The sequence below is a fragment of the Sylvia atricapilla genome, chromosome 3 (assembly GCF_009819655.1).
Source record: "Sylvia atricapilla isolate bSylAtr1 chromosome 3, bSylAtr1.pri, whole genome shotgun sequence".
In the NCBI taxonomy this organism is placed as follows: domain Eukaryota; kingdom Metazoa; phylum Chordata; class Aves; order Passeriformes; family Sylviidae; genus Sylvia; species Sylvia atricapilla.
In genome coordinates, this window is record NC_089142.1 from 103,416,852 (window position 1) to 103,432,141 (window position 15,290).

At 40.6% G+C, this 15,290-nt stretch overlaps 1 long non-coding RNA gene across 1 annotated transcript in view; it reads left to right on the forward strand.

The window, feature by feature from the left end:
• Positions 1 to 15,290, forward strand: part of LOC136358503 (uncharacterized) — a 71,681-nt gene that overhangs the window by 46,437 nt on the left and 9,954 nt on the right. The window contains exon 2 of the long non-coding RNA XR_010743129.1: positions 12,633 to 12,744. This is a non-coding gene — a long non-coding RNA (uncharacterized lncRNA). The remainder of the gene's footprint in view (positions 1 to 12,632; positions 12,745 to 15,290) is intronic.

A 15,290-nucleotide genomic window follows, 5' to 3' on the forward strand; every position in this document is an offset into this window, starting at 1 on the left:
AGCAGAAACATGAAAGCAGGACATTAAGGGATGCTCCCTATGAACTGGACAAATCAATAAACATCAGTGGTAAGGGGAGGGGAAAAAAAAAGTTTCTCCTTCTGTTGTGCGCCCTGAGGCTGCTTTTGTCTTTGTGAAGTGCTGAGTACCAGTGGCCTCTGTCATGTTTCCTTTCACCTACATGGTGTCATCTGCTTCAGTCTCAAGGTGAATGCTGGTTTGCACCACCGGAGCAAGTGTTTAAGGAAATTATTCCAGCTCTTTGGGAAGAGGTGGTAGGAAACAACACTCTGCAGAAGCTGCAGTGGCTGCTCAATACACAGAGCTCCATTTCTGCGTTGGAGCTCAGGGTAGAAACTGGGGTTTGGTTCTTGCACCTGGTGAAAGATTTCAATAGTTTCAGAGATTTCAGTTCAGAAGCCTTGAATAAGTGCCAGTTGCTTCCACAGGGAGCGCCAGATGCAAAATCTGGCTTGATGTACAGGAGCTTACCTTTTCTTAGAAAATTAATTCCCACAATCAGTAGTTGGAATGATGTAGGAAATCCACGGGAAAAAATAGAGAGAGATGGATGCGGTTTGGGGACATTCATAATGACTTCTAGCAGCATTTGTGAAAGGGAACTACAACTGAAAAGAAAAATGTTTATTGCAGCCACAGCCAAATCTGGTGTTTGGCCAGATATTTAAGATTTTATCATCTTAAATATTTGGCTGTGAGAGCCCAAGCCTGTAAATGAAAGTATTTCCAGCAGTGTTTCAGCTTTGCACTGACCACTTTCACCTGTGTGTGGAATATCTATTAGATGTGCATTCAATACTGTTGGTGAAAGAGTAGCTTTCCTGCTGGCTTTGTTAGGGGAGTCCTCGCTCTCTTGGCACTTTATTTTTAAAAGCAAATTGAGTGGAATGCTAAAGCACACGTTCAAGCATGGGACTGCTCCCTTTGCAAGGAACCCTGTGTTTTACATGGCACAGGATGTGAATAGGCTTTTACCTGCTGGCAGGGAACTGGTGAGGATTTGGGGACAGGTGTGGACTTGTCAACCTGGGCACAGTCCCCTTCCACCCAAGCAGGACAGCAGGTCTGGTCTGAGGAGAACCCCTGGGATGGGCTGAGCCCTGGTGAGGATGATGGCATTGGTAGATGCAAAGCACTTTGCTGGTGAATGACAGTGAACTGTGAAACACTTTGGGCTCGGGAAGGTATTTGTGTTTGTCAGCAGTTTTACTGAGTTAGTCTGTTGTTTAAGAACAGTTTTCCCCCATTTGCAAAGGGGGTAAGTCAGCCTGGAGGTGCAGCCAGCAGGAATTTAGCACAAACCCCCAAACTCAGCAGGTGCTAAAAAGCATTGATACCTCCTGCAAACAGGCTGTTTACTTGCAGACCCAAACCAGGTCATCACCAAGTTTTATATGATATGAGATGTTGTATGTCATGAGTAAGGAGGAGACTTTTTTTTTGGCTGAATATTTTCTGGCAGATTTACAGGGTGAATGAATTTGAAGAAGGTTATGATAAGCCACTAGTTTCTGTCTCTTATCAAGAAGTCCAGCAAAGAGGATGTGGGAGGAGGGAGGAGTGGGAACAGTTGCAGAAGCCAAATTTGTGCCTTGGATTAGTGTCTGGTGAAATATTAGAAAGTCAAAGAGAGATGCTTGGTGAAAAGCAAATTGATGCAAGTTTTGTAGAACAGATCATCTTTATGTAAATAGTGCAGCCATGTGCCAAACTCTGGCATCCTGATAAATAAGACAAAAGTTGTGTTTTTGCTGTGCCCCCTGAGGGAACAACCCTCTGCTTCCTGGGTGTTACTGGGGAGAATGAGAAGAAATGATGATGTAGGAAATGGAATAAGCCTTGAAAATGATAATTAAGTCAGTAAATGTTGGGAAAGGGGCTCTTGAGAGAGGTACAAGGCTTGGTGGTGTCCTTTTGTCATGTTGCTGATCTGTTTGTCATCAGCAATGCTTAATCACAATGCTCCAGGCCTTGTTAGTGCTCTAAAAGATTTGATTCAAATAAGTTGCTTTTGCAGTGTTTACTGTGCTTGAGATTCATGTGGACTCCATACACTGAAAAATCCTTCTTTTGTAACCTGTTTTGTTTCCCTGGAAATAAGATTGCATGAACCTGAGGGCTTAGAAATAATCAGAGGACAGCTGATTACTTAAAAATATTTAAGATTTTCTAATGACAAAGTTTGTTTAAAGAACATTATATAAAGATGTAAGAAATCATACAAAATGAGCAGTTCCCAGGAAACCAATCAGCCCAGGGCATTGATTCTGGTTAGAGAACTGAAGTGTGGAATTTGTTATTTGTTTCTCTTGAGCATTCCATTTTGTGCCACCCGACTTGGTGTGTGTGCTGATTATTTTTCCCTGGATAGCACACAGCCATAGCTTTTTGACATTTGTTGAGGGAGAATGTGAGGTGTTCAGAGGTTACATGGTTCAGCTGATGTTTCACCTTTGTGAGCAGAAAGCATGCAAGAGGCTCATTGGTAGCAGGATGTTTATCCTCAAATAATGAGGAATGGAACAGTTAAAATTAAGATTTTTTTAAAAGCCTATTGTAATTTTCAAGGTCCTAAGTGTCTGGAATGGAGTGCCAGAGCTGTACATGCTCTTCTTTAGTGACTTCTTTAAATGAGAGTGGTAGACATTTTCTGTATTTAAATAAAATAAGCTTTCCTGTTACAGTAGATTCAGGAGTTCTGTTTATCTATCCAGCTTGATGAAAGTCGGACAGAAGAAAATAAAAATGACATAAATTTAACAGTTTTAGTTTGGATAAGCTAAAAAGTTCTGAGTCACTTATGAGTACAAGCATTGAAAATCTAATGTCACCTGAGTGGACTTGAAAATGTTGCCTTGTCTTTTCAAATGATATTGACAAGAAGATCTTGTCTATTGACAAGAACATTTTAGATGTGCATGTTGTTAAGAACGAAACAGGAGTAATAGCTGATCTCTTTGACCTAACAAAAGTGCTCAGAATATTTAAATAGATGAACGTTATCAACTGTTTCCATTGTGCGACAGCCACAGCCTAATGAACAATCTATTTTTGACAATTGGGAATAGCATCCTTTTGTTTTTTAATTTAAATTAAACATTTCTGGCTTACACTTTGGAATGGTCCAATGTTGGCAAATGCCCAGAGGTTTGTAGATGTTTTGGCTGTTGAAATGGTGATGGAACAGTGATTAAATTTGAGGAAAAGATCTTAGTGACTAGAGAGGAAAGACAGGTTCTGTAAAGAAATGTGAGAAAAAGGACTAAAAGTCTTTTCTACCTGAATTCATCCTGCCCAATCCTTCCTTTCTTTCCTGGATTAGCATTTTGCTTAATATCTTCTATATTAAGATTTGGAAAAGAAATGGTTGCAAGAGGAAATGCCTTGAAGTGTATGGATGGTCCAGGTCAGAGCTGGTGCTGGGAATTCTGTCACCTCTGGATGTGGATGCTGCTCCTCACTTATCTGTGGTGCTCACACCAACAGACTCTGAGATCTAATTTAAAATTGCTGCTGGGCTTTTTTTATACTTTTTGTTCTCTGGTGTAGACTTCAAGTGTCCCATGTGTTTTGAAAATTCTATGGAACATAAGCTTCCTTCTGAACACACCTGATTTTCCTAAGTTGCTGTGCATGTAGGTCTTTTTTTTGTTTGAGTTTTTTACCTCTCAGAGTTAAAGTTGGATAGATGTTGGTCATTGCATTCTGAGAATGCTGTAATGTTGGCATTTGGCCATCAAGAAATGCTTTGTGAGTGTTTTTGTTGAGTCTTCATTCCAGGTCTTCTGAATAAACCAGTGCTAAAAGCTAAAATGCCAGCAAAACTTGGAAAGCAAACATGATCTAGCTGAGGTTAAATGACAGGCTGTTTCTTTCCCAGATTGTCTTAATTGCTTGTAGTTGATTTTCCTGTATCCTGTCTTTAAAAACTGCTGGTTTTGAGGATTGTTGCAACTCATGTCAGCAGGGATCATCAAATCTTGATGTTGTTCCAGGCTCTGTCTCTGATATGCTCAGAACAGACTTTATCTTCACTTGAGCATTGCCCAGAAGTTCTAGTTTTCATACTCTCTCATTTCCTAATGTTTTATGATGTGCTTTGGGTTATATGTGAGATGTGTCTGCATTCTGTTCCTCTACTCTATTGCAGTAGCTTTTTAAAGGAAAGCTGGTTTGTGGTATGATAGGCAAACTTTGCATATGATTATACTGGCTCTTCTGACTTCAGGAATGTGAGGATTCTGGGCAAAATCTGGATGATTTTTCTCTTTGGTTTGTGGTAAGTGAAACTAAAATTTAGAGTGCTTTAAAAAAAAACCCAAATTCTTAGAAACAATCATTTTCATTTTCCATGTGAATGAAAACAGATGGAAATAAGGAGATTTATAGGAAAAATCTTGAGTTATGTTGCTTTGACTTATTTATTAAAATGAAAAGTTGAATAAAAACTTTTCAGATGGGCGAAATCCAGCATTTTGATACCACAGAAAAACTAAGACAACAAAACCAACAAAAAACAACAAAAAATATCCCCCAACCAAACCCCCAAACCAACCCATTAATTTTTTTCTCCACTGAAAACATAAAGCCACCAGCATTGCACAACAGTGTTTAAAAAGTTGCATTTTGTCAGTGGGTTCTGGAATCTTGGATTTGGTTTTCTTGGGGCTGCTCTGTGGTGTGGCTCCTTCTGCCTTGGTTATTCTGATCTCTGCCTTTGGAAATGGCTCAGAGTTAATAGTTATTTTTCCTGTCACTATTGCCAGGCCTTATCAGTCCTGCTAGCTAGCTGCTTATCACTGAAATAAGCCAAAGTTTGCTCTGTCATCTACTAGCTGCCAAATATCATTCACAAGCAATTTTTTTTTTCCTGCTGCAAGATGGACATGAAACACCTGCTAATTTCCAAAACCCTTTGGAGGTTTTACTGGAGGCTACACACAGGCTCTTCCTTTGGTCACCACTCAAAATGTGTGAGAGTTTTTAAAAGCTGCTGATGATTTCTCAGTGACCTGCATCCACGCTTAGTGGCCAAACTTCTGGGACTGCAAAGGGAATCAATCTCATTTTCCAGGATTTCTGTGGATCCCTCTCTGAAGCTCATCCCTGTTATCATGTCATGTCCTACACCATGTTTAAAAATATTTTTTTTTTTTAAGCAAGGAAGATGCTAGGTTGGCATGCTCTTAAAAAAATATATAAAAGCATATTTTATTTATTTTATTTTAAAGTAGCATGGCAATTACCATGCCAGTTGCTGCTGATGGTTCAAAATCTCTCCTTCCAAGTTTCAGGGAGCCTTGTCTGTTTTAATGCTCCTGCTGAGGCTACAGTGGTTATCTGCTCTGATTCACTGGTACAACCAACATCTGTGAACCCTCTGAGGACGTTCTTGGCAGCTGCAGGACATAATTACCACATTTGAGGATATTTTTTTAGAGTATTTGGATCTGTGGCTGGCTTTTCGGATTGCTCCCCAGCTAACGAACCCGTTGCTGGTTTGACACAGTTGACAGCTGGTTGTGCTGGTGGCTACAGAAATGCCTCTGGGGCTGTCTGAGAATGAGTTAATGATGGGCTGGAGAAGTTCCTTGCATTTCCTATACATCATTCACCTGGAATTGGGCTCTGCACGAGGTTTTCCCATGATGACAAGGGACCTCACCAAACTGCCACATTTAGTGAATGGTGCAGCTTATTCTGCTGGGCCAAATTTGGGCTTATTTGCTGGGTTTGTTGGGGTTTTTTTTTGTTTGTTTAAAGCAGTGACAACAGGAGCAAAAGAATCTCTGCTCTGAAAATGCAGTGTTTTAATAAGGGGAAGGGCTGTCAAACATCCATTTTGGGCAGGACTCATACTTGTTAACTGTCTGAGCATCCCTTTTCTCTCTCAAGTTATTATGATCCACAAAGGAGCGTTTGTACTTCAGTGTGCTTTTGGTTTTCCTTGCTTCCTCCCTACAGGGCTTCTGGAGACCATGACTAATGATGGATTTGTGAAGCTTCTATGTAGATCCCGTGTCTGTAAATGCCTCACACATGGAAGTTTAATAGCTATTTATGTTGTGATACCTCATTTGTGGTCGGCTGTGCAAGGTGAAGAGCAAACATAATGTTGATATGTGGTGCTGATATTTTAAACAGTCACAGGAAAATAATTATTATATTTGGGGAGGACAGCACTAAAGGGATTTTTTTTTCCCCCTTAAAGCTTTCCCTTCTCTCTGGGATGGTTGAAATAGTTAAGTAATTTTAAAAACAAATTCCCATCCTCCCTGATTTAAGATCTATTCCTGCAGTATGTATTGAGTGGGGGAGATACTGTAGCATTTTTATGAGGAGATAAAATATTGGCTTAATGATAATTTGGCTAAGTTTCAAGATATCTGAGAAGACTTCCTGGAAATTAAAAACAACTCAAATGTAAGAGAAAATTAAGCTACTGACCCCAAGTACAAAAGGGGAAGAGCTCAGACATTCAGACATCCATTCTTCCCTGCTCCTTGATTTATTATTTTTTCTTTTCTTTTCTTTTAATATTTTTTTTTTAATCCCCTTTTGCTAATTATCTCCCCTTGACCCTGGCTGCTGTCATTACAAGGTGGAGGGATAGTTTGGTGTAGATGTGCTCTTACCATAGCTGCACTTTTTTAATTTTCCAGGGGTTTTGGGTTTTTTTGATGTTTTTGTTTTTGATGGTGTAACTTTTTCTGAAGGTTTCCAAACTAAGGAAATGTGTCTGAGACCAAACCCCCTTTCTGCCTGTAGTGTGAGGGCTGAGGAGATACTTTCTCTGAGAAAATTACATCCTTCTCTGTACTTCAACCATTTGCACCATTTTTCTTTCTACAGGAAAATGTGTAAATATCTGGAGGTGTGCAGGATGTCATAGGGACTATTTTGGTCTTCCTGTTGCTGCTGCCTCTGTATGGTTCATTTGAGCAGACTTTTCTATGTTATTCCCTCTTAGGGACCTGAGCTGATCCTCCTTGACATCCTTAGATGAAGACTTTATTTTTGGGATTGTATGAGTTTTTGCTCAGTTGGAAAATGCAGAATGAGACTCACTCTTGTAGTACAAGGAATAATTCCTTCTTATCTGTGGAGCTCCTGGTCTCACTGCTGGGAAAAGTGGAAGGTGTGGTAATTGGGGATGAGTTTCTTGGTTTGGTTTTTCAGGAGGGTGGAAAGAGATTTTGATATTTGAACATGCAGACACACCATTGGCACGTTTCATTTAATCACATCAGTCAGATAGTGATAACCTTTGATTCCTGCACTCCAGACATTCCATGAGAACTGGCTGTGCAGAGCCTGAACACCTGATTTTAATCCGTTGTATGATTTAGCCTTTTAGAAAATTGCTGCTTTTTAACACCTCAATCCTTTTCTCCTCCCCATAACTCTGGGGAAGGCTGAACTGGGCTGGAACATATGACACAGAAGCTTGGGAAAGCTGAGAAAGCAAGGGAAGGGGATATCAAGAAATAGGAATAAGAGTTGAAATGTATGTTTGGGAAAAGTTTCCAGCCTCTATGGCTACAGGACACTGTGGATGTCACCCCAATGTAACGATGCTGGAGTCTGCAGCTGTTGGGGATGTGCCCCACTGAACTGGTGTCAGCTCTGTTGCTCATCCAAGAGATTTGCTGTGGTATGGAGCACAGAGAGAGGGTTCATGGGCTGTGCTTGGAGCCTAGACTGGTTTTGTCTTGGAGAAGGCAGCTGATCCTGTGAAACGCTCTGGAAATGCTGGTCCCTGCAGGTCAGAGCCACGTCGTGCAGCACATCAGCCTGAGGTCATCTGTAAATCCCACAGATGTCAGAGGTTCCAGGGCTGATGGAGTCCATCCTTTTAGAGCAGCCATTCACAGCACTGCCCCTGGTCCCTGATAAAAGTCAGCACAGACTTTCAGGTTTCTTTCATTGATTCATTTTTTTATTTCCATGCTAACCTCTTAAAAGCAGAGGTTCAAGCCTTGCACTCTGACCTGTTGTTGCTTGCTGTTCCCATTCTTAGCCTCTTAGCTCATGTTCTGCCTGTCATCTGTGTGCTCCAGAACCTCTTTTGGAAACTGCTGTAAATTACCTCACAGTGCCTGTGGAGTTGGTTCCTTGTCAAACACCAAGTTGTGAAACTCTTTGTTTTTTTTTTTTATTTTAGGTGAAAAATTACAGAAACTTATTAGAGAGGCTCTAAGTCCTCTCCCTTCTTTATTTCTATGTCTTTGCACTGGATATTTTATTTTCTTTCATGGCCTGCCTTAAAATTGTTTTTAAAATTTGCTTTTAATTTAACTGTTTTTAATTGTTTTTAAAAAACAATTTCATGCCTGCTTTTAGGGTATGTTTGTCTGCTACTCTGGTTTGAAGGACAGAGGTCACTGAGATGGAGAGGATGTTGCCCACTGCTTTGGCAGCAAAAGGCTTCAGGACAGGATGCTCTGGATAGGCCAGCTGTGTCTGCTCCAAGACTTGAGCACTTTGGAGGGAGACAGGGATAGAATCATGTTCGTGGAAAACTATAGGAATAAATAGGCATTGGTCCAAGCCAGTAGAAATATAAAGTTAAGTTCAGAAAAACTATGCTAGAACTGGGTGAGAAAGGTAAGATTTTATGGAGCATCTCCCCTGATATCTGGGCGTTAATTTTGTGCCCACCAGCCTCTTGCAGAGATGCCAAGAACCAAGAACTGGTTGTGTCCAACACTCTGTTGTTGGCATCACCAAGATGTATGCAGGGGTTTTTGGAGTGTTTCCTCCAGTAAATGCCCCTTACTCTACTTGTATTCAGGGATAAACTGAGCTGATGGTTCAGCCGTCAAGAGAAGCCGCCTAGCCTGGATTTTGTGCCTGATTTCTTGCCACCAGTCCATCTCTAGGATCGTAAGGTCTCTAAAGTTTTGGGAACTTTTCCTCTCTTTCAGATGAGGATGCCAGCATGCCCAATCTCAGAAAGATAAATTAGTCTACATTCTATCTTTGTATTCTTATGTTTGCACTAAACTGAAAAAAGTGTTGAGCTGAGGAAGATGAGGAAATTCTAGAGGCACTAGTGATATTTCAAGGTATGGTTGGCTGTCTGTGTTCTTTATTTTTTTTTTTTTGTGTGTGTTTTTTTTTTTTTTTTTTTTTTTTTACTCAAGGAAATTGTTCAGAGAACTAACTTGCTGTTGGTGAATTGGCAAAGTCTGTGAAATTTTGGATAATCTCTAAAAATGCGTCAGCTACGTTAAAAAAACCTTGCTTGTGGGATTCAAGTAATTACAGGATATAAGTAATTAGTAATTAAGGAATTAAATAACACTGAGATTTCAAAAACTCTTTGGGGAGGCTGAATGATATTTCTTGGTGTATTTAGTTTATTACAGTCCTGTTTTGCAGAGTGTAGGTCAAATATTAGTTGTGCCTGTTTAGGCATGAACTTTGGATGGGAGACAGAGGGCTTGTCCTTGGTGTGCTGAATATGATGTTTCACATGATGTGCTTCCCCTTGCAGCCCTCAATCTTTTTAAGGCTCTTCTCTCATTTAGCAGCAAGTGTAAAGCATTCAAAAGTTCTTTTCCTGCCCTTCTATTGCAAAAGGATGATTTCTTTCAAAAGCAGAAAGGCTCAACTTCCTTTACCTGAGGAATCCAGCTGATGTGTCAGTGAACCTCAAATGCCTGGCAGCTACTGAAAATTTAGTTTCGTTTTGTTTAGGTTTATAGTTTATATTTTTTTAGTTTATAAAATTTAGTGTGCATTGTTGGCTCTGAGCTGTGGGTCTTCTGAGAGCTTCAGGCCATTCTTTCCCAAAAGGTGAACAGAACTTCCTCTCCCCTTGAAAAGGGGTGGCCATATACAGCTTTACACACCTGAGCATCACCAGCTGATATTATTTAATTAGAAGGGAAAAGAACATGGCTGGGTCTTTTTTATTTTAATTGAAGCGCTGTAGAAACTGAAGACAACTGTCAGGGATTCCATCAGAGGGCAACTGACAGTGGGGGAAAAAGCTAAGAAGAAAGGGGTAGGTTGTTTCTCACCAGACTCCCTATGAATTATATTCTTGGCAGGAATGTGCATTACACATACATGCAGCATAGTTTTGTATCCAGAAATTCGCACCAGGGACTTCAGATTTCAAAGACTTTGGACATTTATCTGCTGTAAACATAATTGTATCTAGAAGTAAATAAGACTCTGCAATTTATAGGCACTTTGATCTTGCACTATTTATGGACACAGGATTGCTTAGAATAATGCTGCCTTATTTTATACTGATGGTGTTGTATTTTCACCACTGTAGTAAGGGTTATTTCAGCTGTGAACCTTTATCAGAGCCTGTGAGTTTCTAGAGGGTTATAAACTGGCTCGTGTCGTCTCTGAAGAAACATGAACTCTCAAGCTTGGAAGAACATAGTTAAAAATTTAAGATCCATCAGTGTACCAAATATTTATGCTTGTGGGTAAATATAGAGGATTCTTTCCAAACAGGGGTGGGTGTGCTTGTATGAACGTTCTGAAGAGACAGTTAAAATTAACAGCAGTTTATTTGGTTCTGCTGTTTGTTATGTAAGGAGAGAGAGAGGGGGCACTCAGAACTGAACAGAAATACCTCCAAATTCAGAGAAAGTTGCTGTAAATAGACCCAAACCCCTTCCTTCTTCTGGGGACTGGTCCATACATGATGCTATTCTCTCTCACCAGGGCAAGGTGGATGCATTATTGCCCAGCTGGACTAATTTCTGGCGGGCTGTTAGACCACAGGAGGTCACCTGCAGGTGTAATATTTTAGTAAGAACGAGAATTTAAATTTCTAGCACAGAAATGGGCTGGTAACAGCGATGTTAACACAAGACAGAGTGTAGCTCCTTTCAAATTCTAATATGCTGGCTTTTAATCAGCAGTAGTTTGACGTCTGCTGCTGAATAACAGTGAAAGAAGAGAGCTGCAGAATCAGGGCCCAAGTTTCTCAGCTATTGTGTCTTGGGACAAAAGAGACACAGTCAGGTCACTTGAGAGTAAACAGTGGGGTTGGAGAGTGAGGTGAGATGGAGAAAATGTTTTGGACCCTCATCATCCCACAGAAAAACCTCAGCTGTTGAGTCAGCAGTAGAGATGTTTGTACCTAACTTGAGCCCTTTTATCCTTCCTGCCCTGCTGGCTCAGCTGCGTTTGGGTGTACCACAGAGGCTTGTCTCAAATGTGAGGTTTGTGCAAGTCTCTCAGATTTTTCTACTTGCTTTCTGTTATTGCTGCCGCTTATTCCCTTAAACAATAACCTTCCCATAAATGCATATATATATGTGTGTGTATATATGTATTTACACCAGCTCCTTATGTGCAAAGACAATGTTCTCACTCTGCTGTGCTGGTGTCTGGGCAGGTCAATTTGTAATTGTTTCTAAGTGCTTACTCCTGCAAAGGGGAATATTTTTTTTTTCTTCTGCTTGGTGACAATCAGAGATTCTTCTGAAGCATCATATAAAAATCAAATAAATTACTTCACATTTTAGCCTTACTGGAAGAATGTGCGTTGATCAGTGTAAATGAGAAGCCAACACATCCCCATCAGCAAGTAATAGCCTCTGGGAAGTAATTTTTTTGAGCTAAATAGGTGAACAAACCCTGTAAATGGTGATCAGTAAACAACAAAATTCTTCTGCACTTCAGTATCAACAAGGATACCATCAATTCTCCTGCTGTTCATTTTTACCATCTCTGTTATTCTGTGGTGTGCTGTCCTTGCCTGAGATGGTGGTAGCTCATTGTGGCAGATATTCTTGCTTTTCAGCAAAAGTAAATAGATTTTTGATTTAGAATAATTTACATTTAGCAATAGAAGGGAGTGTTTTATTTTCTCCTTCTCATTAGTTACAGTTTGTAAAGGCATTTGCATTTGAAGAAGAACTTTTTCCTCTCTCTTGACATCTTCCTGCCTGTTCAGGCACTCGAGTGCTTTCTCATTTGAAATAGCTTCCTTTAAAAAAAAAAAAAAAAAGGTCTTAAAGGCTAATAATCCCCCAAATTACAATTATCAGTATTTATCAAAGTAAAACATGGTGTCATGCTGCATTTGATACAAAAGCATCCAGCTGAATATTCTATTAGACAGGTCCTGTGAAGTTAAAAAGAGGACTGGGCTGAGTTATCTCACCATGGGAGGAAAAAGGCATGCACAATCAGATATTTAACACTCCTTTGCAATTATGGGAATTTTTATTCTCTCCCTGGTAGGGAACATAGCATTTTACTGCAGCGTTTCAAGTTTGCCTCCAATGGTATCTGATAGAAGTGCTTTTATCCCCTGAAGATACAGTACAAAATACAAATCATCATTGGTTTTATCTCAGCTGGAGCTGCCTATTTTCTAAATGAGTTTACTCTGTGCTACTGCCCATCAGGCACATTTTTCATCCTTCATCCCCACTCTTTTACTATAGCTGGGTTTAAGTCCTTTCTTCTGTCCTTTGTTCCTTCAGCTCAGCGAAGTAAACAGCAGGATTGATCTTACACTGCATTTTGGTATTGTTCCAACTGCTCATCAATAGACATGGGCTGGGAATGCACTGACTGGAAAAGAAGGGCAAGATTGAAATTCACTTTTTGTTCTTTGTGCCTTTTAGTGTGCAGCGGAATGTCCCTAATCTGAGAGCTGCTACACTGACTGCCTATCAACATGCAAATTAATCATCAAGTGACGAGCCCCATGTTCACTCCAAGTAAAAGTCTTTAAAGGTATCTATAAAAAAAAAAAAAAAAGAAAAAAAAAAAGGAAGGCAGGGGAAGTAAAACAGCCTTGTTTTGTTTATTTGTTTTTCTAATGCAGTTGCTGGTGACTGCATTATGAGTTTTGAATCCACTCCCTTGTTTAGTCACATGCCTAATGCTTTGGAAAGCATCTAGGTAGGGAGGGGGAATCTTTTGCTATCTTCATCAGCAAGACAACTTAAACTAAAGACTACCTGAGGTTAGCAGCAAAGCAAAGGAGGGATTCCAAACAAAAGCAATATCATGACTGCAAATTATTTGTGCCAGCTTTCCTGAGGAGAGGCAGTAGAAATAAACTCACAAATGCCAAATGCCATAGTTTCTCATTTTTTTCAGCACACAGTGTTTCCACTTGTAACTTTTCCCTGGGGTCTTGAAGGATTATAATTGAATTCGGGGCTGTAGCAAGAATATACAGTGCTACTGTGTTTTAATATCCATTGACTTTTATATGGCAGCTTGATAAAATGTTTGAATGCGGGGAAAAATGTGGGTTTTCTTTCTGGAAGACTAAACAGCTGGCAGAGAATAACTGAGGGCTGGAGGAGAGCTGGCTTTACATATATGAGAGGAGTTCTAGTGCTCTTATCTGGCTGTTGAAGAGCAGTATTTCAGACAAGGTTTCACTTTCCATCATTGCTGGACTGATCTGCCTATATAAAATACATTGCACAAGAAATGGCACCAACCTGTGTCCCTAACTGAAGCAGTTTAATTAATTATCACAACACTGAATATATTTCATCTTCCTGTTCTTCCTAGTTCGTTCTGCAGGACTTATTCTTCATCCTTGCCTGTGTGATTAGAGTCCCAACCACAGAGCTGTATGTATTCTGCAATCTCAATAGCTTTATTTATTTATCTGTCTTGCCCACTGTAAGTTCTGAATATCTGTCTGCATCTTAGACACAGAAAGGAGGAAGAAATAAGAAAGGATTGTATGCTGGTCTCACACTAGAGACCTACCCACATCCAAAGTTGCTCATAATTTTTGTGTTAGCTTACATTTCTTTCAGCCTTCTTGTTCTGCACCCAGGGGTAAAGTATCCTTTGCTATGTAGATGGGGTTGTAATTTTCATTCTTTCTTGGAGGCAAAAATGCTTCCTCCTTGTCTGTCTCTGGAGGAATATTTCAGAAAAGGAGAAAGGGAAAAAAAAAAAAAAAGAGAGAGAGTCAACTAGAATGTTTTATGCTGAGCTGGGTTTGAGCTGTGAAGTACAGGTAACAGTCCCAAACCTCCTGCAGTCTGGGGGGTGAACACTCTACTTTATGCCTGGACTTCTGGAGAGGAGAGGGGGCAGTGTAGTGTGAGATGGAGGTATCAGCAGAGAGGTCTAAGCTAGGGAGAGGAATTAAAATACCAGCCTGGACATGGGTGTGAAGGAAGCTCTGTGTGTGTGTGTCCCTACAATAACCTGTACACTGCTGGGGCTCTGCCTGCAGGCTCTGAGCTCACCTTTGGCTTCCCAGTGCTGTCTGGGCTTGCTGTGTCACCCTGCTGCATGGGAGGAGAGGTGGGGGCACAAGTGGATTTTCAGCTGGGCAGCAGGAAGAGAGTTTTCATCACTAACCTACCTTGGCACCTATTGGGACTGACTTCCAAGGCAGCTGAGAGCCCAGCAGCAGGGGCTGGGGGTGAGAAAATCTGAACACACCCAGCAGAGTCTCTCTGTGGTTTTGAGTCCAAAAGAATTAGTGCCTTTTAAAAATAGAAAAGAGATTTCTTCTTGCTCAGGAAAAGAACAAAGGCTCCTGAAGATTTCCATGGGAACAAATTCTAGTATTTTTAATTTGTAAAGCAGTGGCATGTTACGCCTTTGTTCAGTTTTAGGGATCTTTGGGGGTTATTTTTTTCTTTGTTGTTTGTCTTAAGTAGCATGTCTGTGAACTGCTGACATGCAGTAATGGAACCAAGACCTACATCTAGACTTGCTGGAGTCCAAAATTGCTGATAGCCACACTTGAGGTTTGAAATGGGCCTTGGTCAAGGCTCTGACCAGTGCTTCCCAGCCAGGATGTGCTGTCTGCTGAGAGAAAGTTTATTCAACAAGGTTGGCAGGACAACAGAGTGCTGACATGTCCATTAAAATTAGTGAGATGTCCTTCCCTCTGCTTCTGCTGCTGGCCTGGTGCTTGTGAGCTGTCTCTGTCAGGGGCAGCATGGTGATGGGTGAATCAGTGCTGCATATTAAGAAATATCAGAGAAACATCACAGAATCACTGGGCTGGAAGAGATCTCCAAGATCATCAAGTCCAACCCTAACCTCAACTAAACCATGGCAACAAGTGCCGTATCTAGTCTTTTCTTTAAAGAAGGATGTCACATAAAGCAAGAAATCTTATAAGGTCATTGCCTTTGCACTTTTTTGCTTTCCTTTAAGCATGCAATTTATGGTCTAGGAATGGTACACCCCAGTTTAGTGCTCCCACTGAAAATCTTCAAACTATGAGCCCCTTGCTCCCTCTCACTTTACTTCTCTCTGCAGTGGGATGGAAGGAGAATTGGAGGCAC